The sequence below is a fragment of the Notamacropus eugenii genome, chromosome 6, assembly GCF_028372415.1.
Source record: "Notamacropus eugenii isolate mMacEug1 chromosome 6, mMacEug1.pri_v2, whole genome shotgun sequence".
Taxonomy (NCBI): domain Eukaryota; kingdom Metazoa; phylum Chordata; class Mammalia; order Diprotodontia; family Macropodidae; genus Notamacropus; species Notamacropus eugenii.
Genome location: NC_092877.1, coordinates 335,535,339 through 335,550,355, shown reverse-complemented (window position 1 = coordinate 335,550,355; position 15,017 = coordinate 335,535,339). Strand labels below are relative to the sequence as shown.

Sequence of the window (15,017 nt, the reverse complement as noted above, 5' to 3'; positions counted from 1 at the left end):
ATTTTATTTTCCCGTTTAATTTCTTTTTTTCTATCCAAATCCCAAGTACGGTCTAACAAGAGCAAGAATACCTGTGGTGTCCTTTTAAATATCAATGTCCATGGTTAGTCATTACCTCAACTACTGCTTCTCAGCAGCTATTTAAAGGATGCACTGAATGTTGAAAATCTTTGGAAAGTGGCTTTTCTGTCAACACTTTTGTGAGACCAATCCAAATTAGTTCTTTAGAAAATGGATAGAGGGAGAATTATTTCAACATCTCAAGAAATATAACAAATGAATGGCGTGATACACGATGGGAAAGTGTAGAAAAGGGTCATATTCTACTATCCAGAGTCCCTGAGCACCACCCCCAAGTTATTTTCCTCAAACTTTTCTACGTGATGGACAGAACAAGTACACAAGATGAAAGGGGCTTATTATCTTGTTTGTATAAAGGTCTGTTTGTATTTTTATTCTCAAAATCAAATTTGTAAAACATCCTCAACATAACAGATCCAATTTCCTTCATCTTAGGTTAAGCTATTTTGCTGTTTTGATAGTCTGGGTGTTTCATTAGTGCGGATTTCTTTCATAGTTGCTGATCATGACTCAATCATGATTTCTCATCCTGCCCAATTTCTGTCCATTTCTCCATTTAACTCTTCCATAAAGGTGCAGGTCTTTCTCTGGACCTTTGCATGGTTTTTTTTTGTTGTTGTTTTGTTTTGTTTTTTGCCACCAAAGAGCCATACATGTGAGGATAAATAGTCAAAGGATGTAAATAAATAAGAAAAAAATTAAAGTTATAGACAGTCATTTGGAAGACTACTTCAAATCACTAGTAATAGCAATAGGTCAAAACAGTTCTGAGGTTTCACCTCGCACTCAGCACAATGGGAAGGATTATGAAAGATGGGAAAAGTCACTGGTGAAGGAGTTGTGGGCAGTCAGCCTCACTGTACTTTTAGTAACTCCAATAGTGAACAACTTTTGAGCTTTTTCCTGGACCTTCTCTTCTTTATCCATATTTTTCTTAGTCACTTGATCCCTACCATAATATATTTGTTATCCTTATGCAGAAGATCTATATTTCCACCCCCAGTCTATCTCTGCAGCTCAAGTTCTATACCACTAATAGCTTATTAGATATTTCAAATTGGATGTCTCAGAAACATCTCAAACTTAATGTGTCCAAAACTGAATTTATTATCTTTCCCTTAAAACTTCTCTCCTTCCAGGCTTTCCTTTCCTTTCTTTTTTTTTTTGAGGGTACCACCATCCTTCCAATTTCTCAGGTTCATGCCTTTGGCATTGTCTGTGACTTCACTCACCCCCACTCCATAGCTCAATTATTTGCCAAGTCCTGTAGTTTTTACCCCTATAACTTCTCTCACAACAAGCTGCTTCCTAATACTCACACAGCCTCCATTTCCTTGCTCACTAAACCTCTAGAATCAAATGCTAACTAGTCGCCTTAGATCTTAATGCCCTTTACAAACTGGCACCAGGTTTGTATTTTTCCAGGCTCCCCTTTCCATACTATTAGACTTCTCCAAACAAGACTTCTTGCTGCTCTCATATGCTAAATTGTATCTTCCATCTCAGTGCCCTTTTAATGGCTGGTTATAGTGCTTAGAAAGCACACTCTGTCCTCCATCTCGTAGGATCTACTACTTTTCTTTTTCAAAACTCACATCAAGTGCTATTTTCTGCATACCGCCCTTCCTAATTTTCCACCCCACTAGCTGCCAATGCCTTCCCTTCCCAAACAAGCTTGCATTTTTTTAATATATACTTGTATTTGAACATATTTTTCTTCTTCAAATAGAAGACAAAGACTATTCTGTACCATAATTGTTTTTATATCCCCAGTGCCCTACTCAGTATGTGACATGCAACAGACAATGCAAATATAATAGACAATGCACGATTTTTGACTAACACATTGTTAGTTAAGCTATGAATTGTTTAAACCATGCTAGAAATCAATCTGTAATTATGGTCTTAAAAAAGAGGGCATAAGGGACTAAAATGTCCCCCTCCTTTGAAGACCCAAAGATACCACTGCCAAGCATGTAGTACAAAGCTGGTACCAAACATTAGGGAATAATTTCTGAATGTACTCAAACTCTAAGCTGTAGAGTTGGTGAATGTAAAGAATCCTGACAAACAAGGGAAGCCATGTTTTCATGCAGAATGAAATAGAACCAGGAAAAAAATATACAAGAAATAAGTGGGAAAATGAAGTTCAAGAAAACTGTCCCAACATATTGACTGTGTTGAGATAGTATACATGATTGCTATTGTGGTTCAGTAATGTCCACCTCATGGACCGAAACATGCCAGTGTTGTCCTTGGGGTTTTCTTAGCAAAGATACTGGAGTGGTTTGCCATCTCCTGCTCCAGTAGATTAAGGCAAACAGAGGTTAAGTGACTTGTCCAGGGTCACACAGCTAGTAAGTGCCTGAAGTTGGATTTGAACTCAGGGTTCTATCCACTGAGCCACCTAGTTGCCATTCTCTCTCTTTCTGTGTCTGTCTGTCTGCATAAACATAGATATAGATATAGATAGATAGATATAGATATATATGTATATATACATCAATAGAGACAGAGAGAGCTAAAGATACAGGTATATATATATATTGTGTGTGTGTGTGTGTGTGTGTGTGTGTGTGTGTGTGTGTGTGTGTGTGTGTGTGTGTGTGTGTAGGTATAGGTAGATATCAGGGGTGGGGAACCTGTAGCCTGGAGGCTACATGTGGTTTCCTAGGTCCTCAGGTGCAGCCTTTTGACTGAGTCTGAATTTTACAGAGCAGATCCTTTTTCTAAAGGAATTTGTTCTGTGAAGTTTGGATTCAGTCAAAGGGTCACACTTGAGGGCCTAGAGGGCTACATGTGGCCTTGAGGTGCAGGTTCCCCCCTCCTGGTATAGTGCTCTCTCTCTCTCTCTCTCTCTCTCTCTCTCTCTCTCTCTCTCTTACATACCCATAAATTCCTGCTTATGCAATGAAGAGAGAGAGGTTTTTATTTTCTCAACAATTCTTGGGGGACAGTAATGGTCAGCATAAATACACAGTGTACAGCTCCAATTTGCTGTTTATATTTATTATTTTTGTGGCTTTCCTGACCTCACATTGCTTTAATCAATATAACTCTTTTCATGTTTTTCTTCATATATGTTATTTCTTCCCCTACAGTAATATTCCATTACATTCATGTACTATGGCTAATTCTTATTTAGGAGAGGAGGACAGCGTCTTCCATGGAGTTGGAACCAGGCAGAGCAGCAGATGTGAAGTGGAGCAAGTCACCAAGTCCAGTTTCTGACTTCTATAAAGGAAGGCACTGGGAGGAGTTTGGAACACTGCCTTCCAGGCATCCAGTTAGAGGGGAGAGGAGGCTGAGGCAGGTGGTGTCAATCAGGGCTTGAGTTAGCAGCATGGTAGTGAGTATAGAAGCGTTGAGTTTATCCTAGGAGAGGTATCTTCTTCCATGGAGTTGAAATCAGGCCAAGCAGCAGATTAAAAGTGGAGTGAGAGTGAAAAATATTCCTGTTAAGCAAAAAAATTCAGTATAAAATCAACCTATCTTGGATTCTACACAAGAAAAAAATAGCTATTGAAGTATAAGAAGGACTTCATAGTGTAGTTTCACTCTTAATCCCTGGTAAACATTGAGGACAATATAGGATGTCTTTAGTATCCTTTCTATTCCATTCGTGTGTGTGTGTTGTGTAGTAAAAGTTTTATTGGTACCTTTTTACTTTTATATAATCAGAATATCTGGGCATATTTTTGTCTCCCAACTAGATCCATTTCTCAACAAAGCAAAACAATGGACACATCTGATGATAAAATGCAACATTCTGTCCTTATAGACCCCTATCTTTCGGTTGAGAGATATGCTTCATTATCTATTTTATCATCACTAAAAATGTGACTTCCTCTTAGCAATTTTTTAATATTGTTTTTATTAATTGTAGAAATTATTATTTTTCTTCTGATAATTTTAATCTATATGAATTCATATATTTGTATATAAATCATCCTTATATTCACCCTTTCATACTCCACAATAATGTTCCATTCATATGCCACAGTTTCTTCAGCCATTTGGCAGCAAATGAGACTCATTTTATTTCCAGTTCTTTATGGCTCCAGTGTTTAGCATTTGTTTCTTTTTCAAAATTTTATGGGTCATTATTATGGGGCAGTATGCATAAGAAGATAGAGAACTGGCCTTGAAGTCAGGGAGATCTGGGTTCAAATCCTACTTTGACAAAATGGCTATTGACCCTGGGCAAATTACTTAACTTCCCAGTTCCCTAGGTGCTGGGGTGGCTAGATGGTACAGTGGATAGACCTGGGTCTGAAGTTAAGAAGACTAAGCTTCATGCATTCAAACCTGGCCTCAGATACTTATTAGCTGTGTGACCTTCGGCAAAGCCACTTAATTCCGTTTCCTCATTTTTAAAATGAGCTGGAGAAGAAAATAGTAAACTGCTCCACTCTCTTTACCAAGAAAAACTCAAATGGGGTCACAAAGTGTCAAACACAATTGGAACAACGCAAAAACAAATCTCTAGGCAGCTCTCTAAAACTATTATTTGAAAGGAAGGTATTGATCTGAATGTATAGGAGAAATGTAGAATACATATGAATATATAATGCTTAAATTTCATTCAAAATGTGCAAAATCTAAGGCTATTTGATATTTCTATTTAAAAGTCTGTTTTTGAGGAAAGTGAAAAGCCGAGTTTTAAACAACTGGCTGCCTTATAAGGTCTCCATCCTTCTAAGGTCAAGAACATACTTGAAGCCTAAATTGACTGATCAGAATTGTGCTTTCCTATGCCATTGTTCTTGGATATCAATATGGAATTCTGATCTCAAGTAACTCAAGAGTGTGTTCCCTGGTGCATGTCACACGCCATGTGAATCCTCCAGAGAGGAGGACTTCCTTCTAGCCTTTTATCATTTCTTGGATCTGTCTGTTAGCTCTTAGTCTTATGATATGCTCCGCCAAATTAAAAAAATAGATAATGATATTAGTATTTTATATATCACTTTAAGGTTTATTTGATTTTTAAGCTCCTTTTTGAGATCTCTCATGAGTTCTTTTTGGGCTTGAGACCATTTTCCACATTTCTTTGGTGTTTTGTTCATAGGTGTTTTGTTGTCCTGGTGTTTATGTCTTGGTTTTCCCTGTCACCATAACTTTCTGTAGTAACATTCTTTTTCTTGTTGTTGTTTCTCGCTCATCTGTTTTTGGTGGGGTGAGAGGGGCTTTTTCCTTTCTTTCAAATTTCAATTCTGCTCTTAAGGTAGAATGTGCACTGTCGTGGGCTTCTTGTGCCAGTGGAGGAAGGCCCTGGATGTTTACCTGGATGTCCTAAGGCCCACAGGGGTCCCTCTGTCTGATTTTGTGATAAGGGGGTGGAGTGGGCAGTAGTTGGCATTGCTGGAGGTAGTAGGGGTCTAACTGTTTACCCGGTGCTAAGCTGGGGTCCTAGTGCTGGTGTCTCACATGTGCTGAGACGTAGTGGTGTATTTCTGCATTTCCCAAGGCTAAACTGAAGTGTGTGTGTGTGTGTGTGTGTGTGCGTGTGTGCATGTGTGTGTGTGTGTGTGTGTGTGAGAGAGAGAGAGAGAGAGAGAGAGAGAGAGAGAGAGAGAGAGAGAGAGAGAGAGAGAGAGAGAGAGCATCTATCTATATATCTATTTGGTTTATTTTTGCTTCATGTTGTAAGGCAATGGAGTATCCTCCTAGCTATCCATTTTGAGAGTATTAATTTATGCAGTGTTGACTAAGTTACTTTTTAGATTTTACTGCTTTCCTTGTTGTACCATTTGGTTCACAGCACTTAAACTTAGATGAAATTTTTATCATCTTAGTCTTTTTTCTTTTATCCATTACTCATTTTTTTTTGTCAATAATTTGATTCTATGGCTCAGATCAAGTTGTCGGATTTCATGTCATATCGTTTTTCTTATTTTAATATTTGGTTCTTATTTTGTACTCATTTTGATCATTTCTCTAACAAGTTAGTGCTTTTGATTCAAACAAATGGTTGATTCAAGAATGTCTACCATATTAGTCACAAGATATTTTCTATTTATTAAAATATAATCAGTTGTGATGTTATTAAGTGTTTGCCATATCCGATGTCAATTTTTTTCCTTGAGGAAAATGTTCACAATTTAGAGACCATGAGGATTCTATGCATTTTGGAGGTTTCTGACTTTTTTCATTCCTTGTTTCAACTCCAGTTCCTTATTGACCATTTAAGATGACTGAATTGATGTCCTCTCTAATTCTTTTGATGATCACTTAAAATCAATTGAAGGTTCTGTCTCTAAATTAGTTCATTTAGCTACAAGTAAAACTGATTTTCCAGTTGATACAGTTTTGTTGACTGTTTACTTTTTCATACTGAAAAGTAGAATTTTAATTTTCAAACTATATATTTTAGAGGAATAATGTATAAAGAATTATGAATGACTTCAATAGATGATTTCTAATATTATTTCATGAGACTATCAGCTTCATATTTTTACATTTTACTATAAGATGAACTCTTTTAGATTTCTTTAGCTTTGTGTTGAGGCAAAGTGAAAAACACTTTGCAAAAATCTGCTTTTTATTTGCAATTCCTGATTATTTTAATGAATTTTTTGCAAGACATTCAGGAGATTGATGAGTAAGAATGAACTCTGTTAGGTAGAGAATACAGAATGTTCATTGGCAGGCAGCTAAAATATTGTCATTATTTGGAACAGAAGTGGTATGTCCTTTACTTTTTGGTCAGCCATAAGTTGCTTTGGATTCTCATCTTTCTTTATTTCTACATTGAAGATTTCCTTTTTGTGGTGTCCAGCCTGAAACATCCTATTATTCTTGCAGAAAGCATCAGTAAGATTCTTTGAAAATTTTATACCAGACATGTCAACATTGCTAGATGCTATGAAAAATTGATGGGAAGTTCTGGGAAATTGATCAATGCTTTTAATGACCCCAGGCTTCTCCCTGAAACAAAAGCTCATCTTTCTGAAAACAATATTATTTCAGTGATGCTGAATGACTTTAAGTCATAGAACACTAAAGTCTACAAGAATTAAAGTTTCAGGTCATCAAAAGGGCAATAGAGAAACATATGTTGGGCATGAATGGGATGCATCAAATCACTGGGGAAGCACTGTGCAGGAGATGTAGAGTAACAGCATCATCCAAGAGATATTTACTGGTTAAGTAATGAGAAGGCAGGATGAGTGAAAAGTGGCTCCATGGTTATCCATGTAAGGTCAAGATATAAAGGAAGTTCCTCCAATATACTGGATGGTCCCTACATGGAAGATTTATGGGAGGACATGGTTAAAAGTTCACAGGATGAGAATGTATGAATGACTTGTCATAGGCACTATTGGTGAGGGTGCCCATGTTATTGACATCATTGATACACCATGGTTTCAAAGTAATGGTAGATGATGAAGAGTGCAGTTAGTAGCAAAAAGCCATGAGCAAATAGCTTCCAGAAAGTTACCCACCTGCCTCTGTGGTAGCCAGTGAAGATGATCAGAATTATTATTTTAGAAGTTATGTTTGTGTTCAGCTTCCTTATATGCTCAGAGCTGTATTTTGTTATTGTTGTGATAGGAAAGTAAATTTAGCTCTGGAGGGAAACATAAAAATCTAGAAGTCTGTTTCTATCATTTTACAGATAAGGAACTGAGGTCCAGAAAGGATAATTAGTTAGCTAGGAGGCATAGTAGATAGGCTGTTGAACTTACAATAAGGAAGAATTGAGTTTGAATGTTACCTCAGATACTTCCTAGCTCCGTCACCCTGAATAAGTCACTTAGGCTCTCTTAGATGCTGCTTCCTCATATGCAAAATGTAAAAGTAACTACCTTGCAGGGTTGTTATAAAGATTAAATGAGAGAAACATGTAAAACACTTTGTAAAGGTCAAAGCACTATATAAAAGCTAGCTAATACATCGTCACTATGTGATTTACCCAAGGTTACACAGTTAACAAATAGCAGGGTCTGAATTAGACCTCCAACTTTTGATTCTAAATCAAGCCCTCTTTCTTTTATCTTACACTCTTTTGGGCATGATTCAGTGACTTTTGAGAAACAAGGTAAACACCCTATCGTGATGAAGCACTCAAATAAAATATTAACGAAAATATAAACTTTTAGTGACTTTCTTTGCTTCTCTTTCCCTTTCCTTCCTTCCTTCCTTCCTTCCTTCCTTCCTTCCTTCCTTCCTTCCTTCCTTCCTTCCTTCCTTCCTTCCTTCCTTCCTTTTTCTTTCTTTCTCTTTCTCCTTAACTTTAGTGTCATCTCTCTGAGATTATCCCAAATTTATCCTATATATGTTCTGGTTCTGTATATAATTGTTTGCATGTTGTCGTCTCCATGCAACTGCAACGTCTCTGGGAGCAAGGAGTACATTGTTTTGTTTTGATCTTGGCATTTATTTGCATTCCCTAGCACCACCACAGTGCCTGGAACGTAGTAGACACTAAATAAATGCTTGTTGAATTTTTCTCCTAACTCTAAAACATGAACTTTTATCATCACCTTTGAAGGTGTAATTTAAAGATTTAATTTAATTGGCATCATATAACTTTAAAATCAAGGTCAAGAAACAGAACATTGCATGTGATTTAAAAAAACACACACATAGATATGACACACTGCTGGAGACTATCTATATTGATATTCTTGCCATAAATGAAATTGGACAATAAAGAAATTTAACTCAATGGGTAGATCACAGGATCTCCTCAGAGAGGCAAATAATGGAAATACCCCAAATTGAAAATAAACCTTCCATAGAAGACTTGGTCGTATTGCCTTACAGAGTCTGGGATGAGCATAAGCAAATTGACTTCCATAAAATGTTTGCTGCTTATGTACTAACATCTGTGGTAGAGAGTTAGAAATCAAGAAACTCTAAGACTCCGTGATTTCCAAACAAAATTGGACAATGGGAAGGAAAATGGAAACTATTACATAAGGACCATATTGAGATGCGTTACTTGTGGCATGTGCTAGAGAATGAAAAACTAAAATGGGCTTCACACCACAAATCAGATGAGTTGAAAGGGAGGATTCACAGGAGGTAGAAGAGAAGTTACTGCTACCTTCCAACATGAGGGACAAGAATGAGCCAACGTAAAAGTGCTAAATAGATTAAGGTGCCTCCCCAAAGGGCTTACTAAACATAGCTTCTCCAGTGTCTCACAGACATAGTATTAGTGTGATGGCAAGCAAAGTAGGATCTTTTGCTGTTTTTGTTTTAGTATAATCAAGTGCCTCTGACTGAATTTTGCCTTTATCAACCAAGAGCCTTTAGTGGGAGTAAAGGTATAGAAACAAGTTTCTTTAATTAGAAACAGTATATGTATTTGTATTGTTAATTAATTTAATGTGATTAAAGAAGTTCTTCTCCATCCATTAATGGACCTGGGAAGATTTGTAGGAAGGTCCACATCTTTTGTTAATTTTCTAATGAGGCACTGGTTTTCAAGGGTTGTGATGCTCTCTGTCTCTGAAAAATGTAGGTGAGGGTGAGATTTTACTTTGGGGATTAGTTTTTGGAAGAATGTTTGTGTGCCAGATGAGATGCTGGGAAGCCACTAAGCAATGCCCCCAAACCCCAACACACACATTTCTCCACCCCCCCACCCCCCGCCCGCCCCAACTTAGAAAACTCAGATGTTGATGCTTCCCTCTCTGGTAGCTATGTATGTATGGTCAGGCAATTGCTTCTGTCTGTTGATCTGTGATGCATGCATTGCTTATTATCAGATAGTTTGGAAGCGCTGTCTGTTGACTTAGATTTCTCCGTATTTTCTTGGAAGTTTCAGGTACTTTTTCCCTTGAACTAACTGAATGATACATGTACTTGATTAAAGTGATTGTTGACCCCTCAAAAGTTGCCTTTCCTTTTAGAAAAGCAGATCAAAAAACCTGTGATAGCAGGTCCCCCTGTTTATCTCAGGGTGCTTACTGATATAATTAGGTAGTGCTAAATATATCCAGATAGCTGAAAACATAATGTAGTGGACAGGCAAAATATAGGGAGAGAAGAACCATCAGAGAGTAATATAACATCGTCATAACATGCTGCACTTTGCAGCACAGAAGGAATTAATTACTCACACACATACACACCCACACACATACAAAACATAACAACAAAAACTTACTTTATATTGATGGGAGATGGCTACGTTGTAAAGTAGCATTGCATCCAAATAATTGGTTAGAATACGAGTCAAAATCAACATGGGTTAATATCAACAATAAAATCAACAGAATCAAAATGAGTGGAAGAAATTGTTATTCCCAGAAGTTTTAACAAAACTTATTCAAACAGGTTCTCAACTGTTCTGTTCAGTGTCTCCCCAAAAGATATTTACTCTCTCATAACTTGGAGAAACTTAATCGATACCGAAAAGTGAGCACAATAAAGAGGCTAAAATTAGGCAGAAACCTAAATGACCAGGAAGCACATACACTCCTTACCAAAGAAAATAACAGTTTTACTACAAGGAAAGGAGGAGGATGGAGGATTATAAGCAGTATCACTTTATAATATAGAAAAAAAATTAAGTAAAAATAGCTTTTAAAAAGTAAAAAAAAAAAATGGTAAAAAAAAGTAAAAGTAAAAAATAAAGAAAATGTGCCTGTAGAGAGATTGGTATGAACTGACTCTGATTATGCTGAAAATATTTGCATGTTAAACTGACAATGAATAGATACCACATCTGTTGGTGTTTCTGAGATCATATATTCTTATCAGCAGGATTAAAGGATTAACATTTAGTTTATTGTACTTGCCACTTACTCAGTGAACTTAATACCCTCTCTGAGTCTCAGTTCCATCATATATTAAACAAACAAACAAACAAAAAACTTTAGACAAACAGCTGAACAAGATAGTCTCTAAACTACTCTAAGCTTGTTTAAATCCTATGTTGAAAGGCTGCAGTACCTTGTTTTTTGGGACTGAAAAAGGACACCTTAAGAGAAGTTGAAAACAAGATGCAAAGAAAAAAAGCTGACCTGATAAAATATGCACAAAAGAAAAACAAGCTTTAGACTACATGATTTTAAAAGACATTCAGGATTGATATTCATGGTATCTGAAAGAGGAAAAGATTCTGTAAGAATGGAAATTACCAAAAATAATTCTTCATAACAATAAATAAAAAAGAGATTATGTTAGAGAAAGCATCAGAGATTATTCAACAATAAACATACTTTTTCTATCTCTATTTTTTTTTTTTTTGAGAATTGTGTTCGGGCATATGTTGTGGATAATCTCGAGGAAGAAATATTAAGGAAATTAGAAGGCTTTTGAGGTCATTTTCTGCAGTAAGCCATATCTTCATAATCATGCTCTTACTTTCTCTTATTTTTATTCTTTGTATGGGGATATACAGGTGTTCAGGGCTCTTCAGTCCTTTTACAGGGCTGCTTTCTACCTTTGGTGTCTATCTGCTGCCCAACTCTCACCTGTGGCTCTGAGAAGCTATCGCATGTGCAATGACTACACCCTGGTAAACTGTTTTAGCAGATAGGCTAAACCAGGTTGAGGTAACCAAGGGGACTCAAATATGTCAGTGAGTTAGTGGGGTGAGTGAATTAGTCAATGAGACAGTTCATACCAATCTTTCTATAGATCTACCCCCAAGCATGTGAAGACTTCTGGTAGTATAGATAGATGTGAACAATTTGTTTCAAAGGGCCATGAAGGCTGCAGAAGCAGGCACTGCCAAGCACTTAGAGTTTGGTTAGACATCAAAGATGCCAAAGATGTCATTGCATCCTGAGCTGCGGCCAGTCATCATAAGGTTTGACTCACCACTGGACTCTAGTGACACTGGAAGAGAGAGTGAAACCAACAACTTTGTGCAACTCTGCCTCACTTAAATCCAGATTTATACATGAGTCAAAAGACACCACTCATACCATTTTACCTTTTCTTTATACACACTCCTGTGGCAGTGAGCAAATCACAAAGGTACAGATACACTGGAAGCTATAGTCACAACCCTGGATATAGGCAGCCTAGGGCATAGAGTTGTCTTCTCACTAGACTGAAGCAGCAGTGGAATTGGGCAGCCCCATGGGAATATGAGCAGTCTTTTCAAAGGACTCTACTCCTCACTTCCTGGAGTGAGGAAGAGGCTAGAAAAGGTGCTCTAAAAATTGTTTGCTTCACCTGACTTAACCCTGACTTCCTTACCATGGCAGATAGGGATCCCACTCTGTGGTCTAAACACACACACAAGAATATACAAAAAACTTTTGCAGAGAAGATTCCATTCACCATTGGTACATGGAATGTGCTCATACTTATAAACAAGAATTCCAGTAGACCTAAAAGACTTTTGTTGTAAGAGAATTCAGCAGGTATCTCATATAGTAGCCCTAAATGAAAGGCTGGCAAATAAAGGTCAACTTACTGTAGTTTGAAATACATATACATTTTTCTGAAGTCGTCATCATGAAGAGGAATGCCGTGAAGCTGGGGTAGTTTTAACAATTATTCTGATCTAATCAAAAAGGTTATATGCTTCCCCAAAGGAGTAAATGATAGATTCACGACAATGCAATTGCCACTTGCAGGAAAGTACATGCCACCACCATCATCATCATCATCATCGTCATCATCATCATCAGTGTATATGTTTCCACCACGATGAATTGTGATGAGGCCAAAGAAAAAATGTATGAAGACCTAGAGACTGTCATCACTAATTATGCCAAAAGAGGACAAGTTTGCAATTCTGGATGACATTAATGCTAGAGCAAGCACAGACCATCAGGGAGTCATTGGGAAGAATGAAGTCAGAAACGCAAGAGCATGGTCACTTACTACTGAAGACTTTTGCATCTCATGACCTTCTCATCACCAACATTGTCTTCCATTCACCCAAGCATAATATAACTTTGTGGGTGCATTAGCATTTAATAGACTAGATTAATGTGATTGTAAGGAGAATAGACAGGATGTGGACAAAGGTGATATATGGCACAGAGTGCTGGACTGATCATAGACTTATCCTCTCCAAGCTAAATATTCACATTCAACAAAAGTAGTGACCCTAAGGCAAGACAACTACCAGAAGACTTGCTCAAGAGATTAAATACTTCTCCATGCATGAACAGTTTGTTGCTTGGAGGGAAAACTGAGGCAACAGTGGTTGGCAACAGCGAAGCAGAAAAGGAGTGGACAGCTATCAAAGATTTGGTGTACAACATATTTGATCATCTGAGCCAGAGCACTCAGAAACTTCAAGATAGGTTTGATAAAAAATGATGGGGAGATTCAGAAGTTGCAAAACAAAAAAAATGAAAACTCCACAGGGTTTACCCGCAGGATAATTCATCCATCTTTAAGAAGGTAGTGTTTAACTCCATCAAAAATAAAGTGCAAGTGAAGCTTAAGGAGATGTAGGATCCTTGTACAGTAAGAAGGCAGATTGAATTCCCTTTTACTCTGATAGTAACAATCAAAATTCTTTTATGATTACCTGAAGGTCATTTAGGGGCCAAAGACCTATGTGTATCTCAAGTATTCAGTGCTCATGGAGTCACACTGAGTAGTGATAAGGGTATGATTCTGGAGAGATTGTCTGAATATTTCCATAGTATTCTCAACAGACTGTCATCAATCAATGCTGAAGTCATTCAAGTTGAAATCAATCCCTCCAACTGAAGAAGAGGTTTTGAATGCCATTACATTCCTCTCATGAGGCAAAGTGCCTAGTACTGATTTATTGCAGTGGAGATTTATAAGGCAGGGGGTTCACTGTTCATACAAAAGTTGACTGAAATTTTCCAGTCTATATGGAAAAAGGAGGTTATCTTCCAGGAGTTAAAGGGTGTCTCCATTGTCCACCTCTATAAAGGTAAAGGAAATAGATAGTCCTGTGACAATCACCATAGTGGGGCAGGTGTGGGGGTATTCTCTCTCTTAGTCATTGCTGGCAAGATTCTTGTCAGAGTCCTTCTTCATTGGTTGATCCTTTACCTGGAAGATACCTGACAGCCAGTGTGGCTTCAGAAAGTGTAAAGAAAGTATCATTATGGTGTTTGCTGCCTAGAAACTTCAGGAGAAATGCTAGGAGCAGAACAGAGGTGTATACACAATTCTCATTGATCTGACCAAGGTTTTTGATACTCTTAGCTATGAGAGATTGTGGAAGATGATGGCAAAATTTGGTTGCCCAGAGAAGTTCATCAGTATTATATGCCATTTCCATGACAGCGTGCTTCTACAGGTCACTTTCTCAGTCACCAGTGAAGGGCTGTGTGCTTGCTACCATGTATTTCAGCATGATGTTTTCAACAATATTGTTGGATGCATTCAACAAGGACAAAAATGGCATCTAGAACAGATACCCTACGGAGAGTAAGTTATTTAACTTTCTAAGGTTACAAGCTAAGACTGAAGTGGAAGAAGAGTTGTGCATAATTTTCTGTTTACAGATAATTATGCACTCAATGTGTCTTCTGAGGCTGAAGTGCAACAGAGTATGGATCAGTTCTCTGCTGCTTGTGCCAATTTTGGCTTGACAAATAACATCAAGAAAACAGATGTTTTCTAGTAGCTAGCACTGCATCATCCATATGTGGAACCATTGGTTATAGCAAATGGAGAAATTTTGAATGCTGTAGATGAGTTCACTTACCTTGGCAGTACAATTTCCAGGGATATACAAATAGATGATGGGGTTGACTCATACATTGCCAGAGCTATCTCAGTGTTTGAGAGCCTCCAAAAGAATGTGTGAGAAAGGTATTGGGCCACCTACGAAATTGAAGGTCTTCAGAGCTGTTGTATGCTTATGAAACCTAGATAGTACACCAGTTGACATACTAGAAACTTGAATTGTTTCCATTTTAATTGTTTTGTGTAGATTCTGAAGGTAATTTGGCATGATAAGGTAATGGACACTGAGGTCATTTCTGGAGCTGAACTGTCAAGCATTCAGACCCTACTGCAGA

The 15,017-nt window shown here is 37.5% G+C and overlaps 2 long non-coding RNA genes across 4 annotated transcripts in view; one reads left to right on the top strand and one right to left on the bottom strand.

Moving 5' to 3' along the window:
- LOC140511692 (uncharacterized) overlaps positions 1–15,017 on the top strand; it is a 66,303-nt gene that overhangs the window by 37,246 nt on the left and 14,040 nt on the right. The window lies entirely within an intron of this gene.
- The window catches only part of LOC140511693 (uncharacterized), a 51,585-nt gene continuing 39,673 nt past the window's right edge, over positions 3,106–15,017 (bottom strand). For all 3 annotated transcript variants that reach the window (XR_011969638.1, XR_011969639.1, XR_011969640.1), the window contains exon 3: positions 3,106–3,536. This is a non-coding gene — a long non-coding RNA (uncharacterized lncRNA). The remainder of the gene's footprint in view (positions 3,537–15,017) is intronic.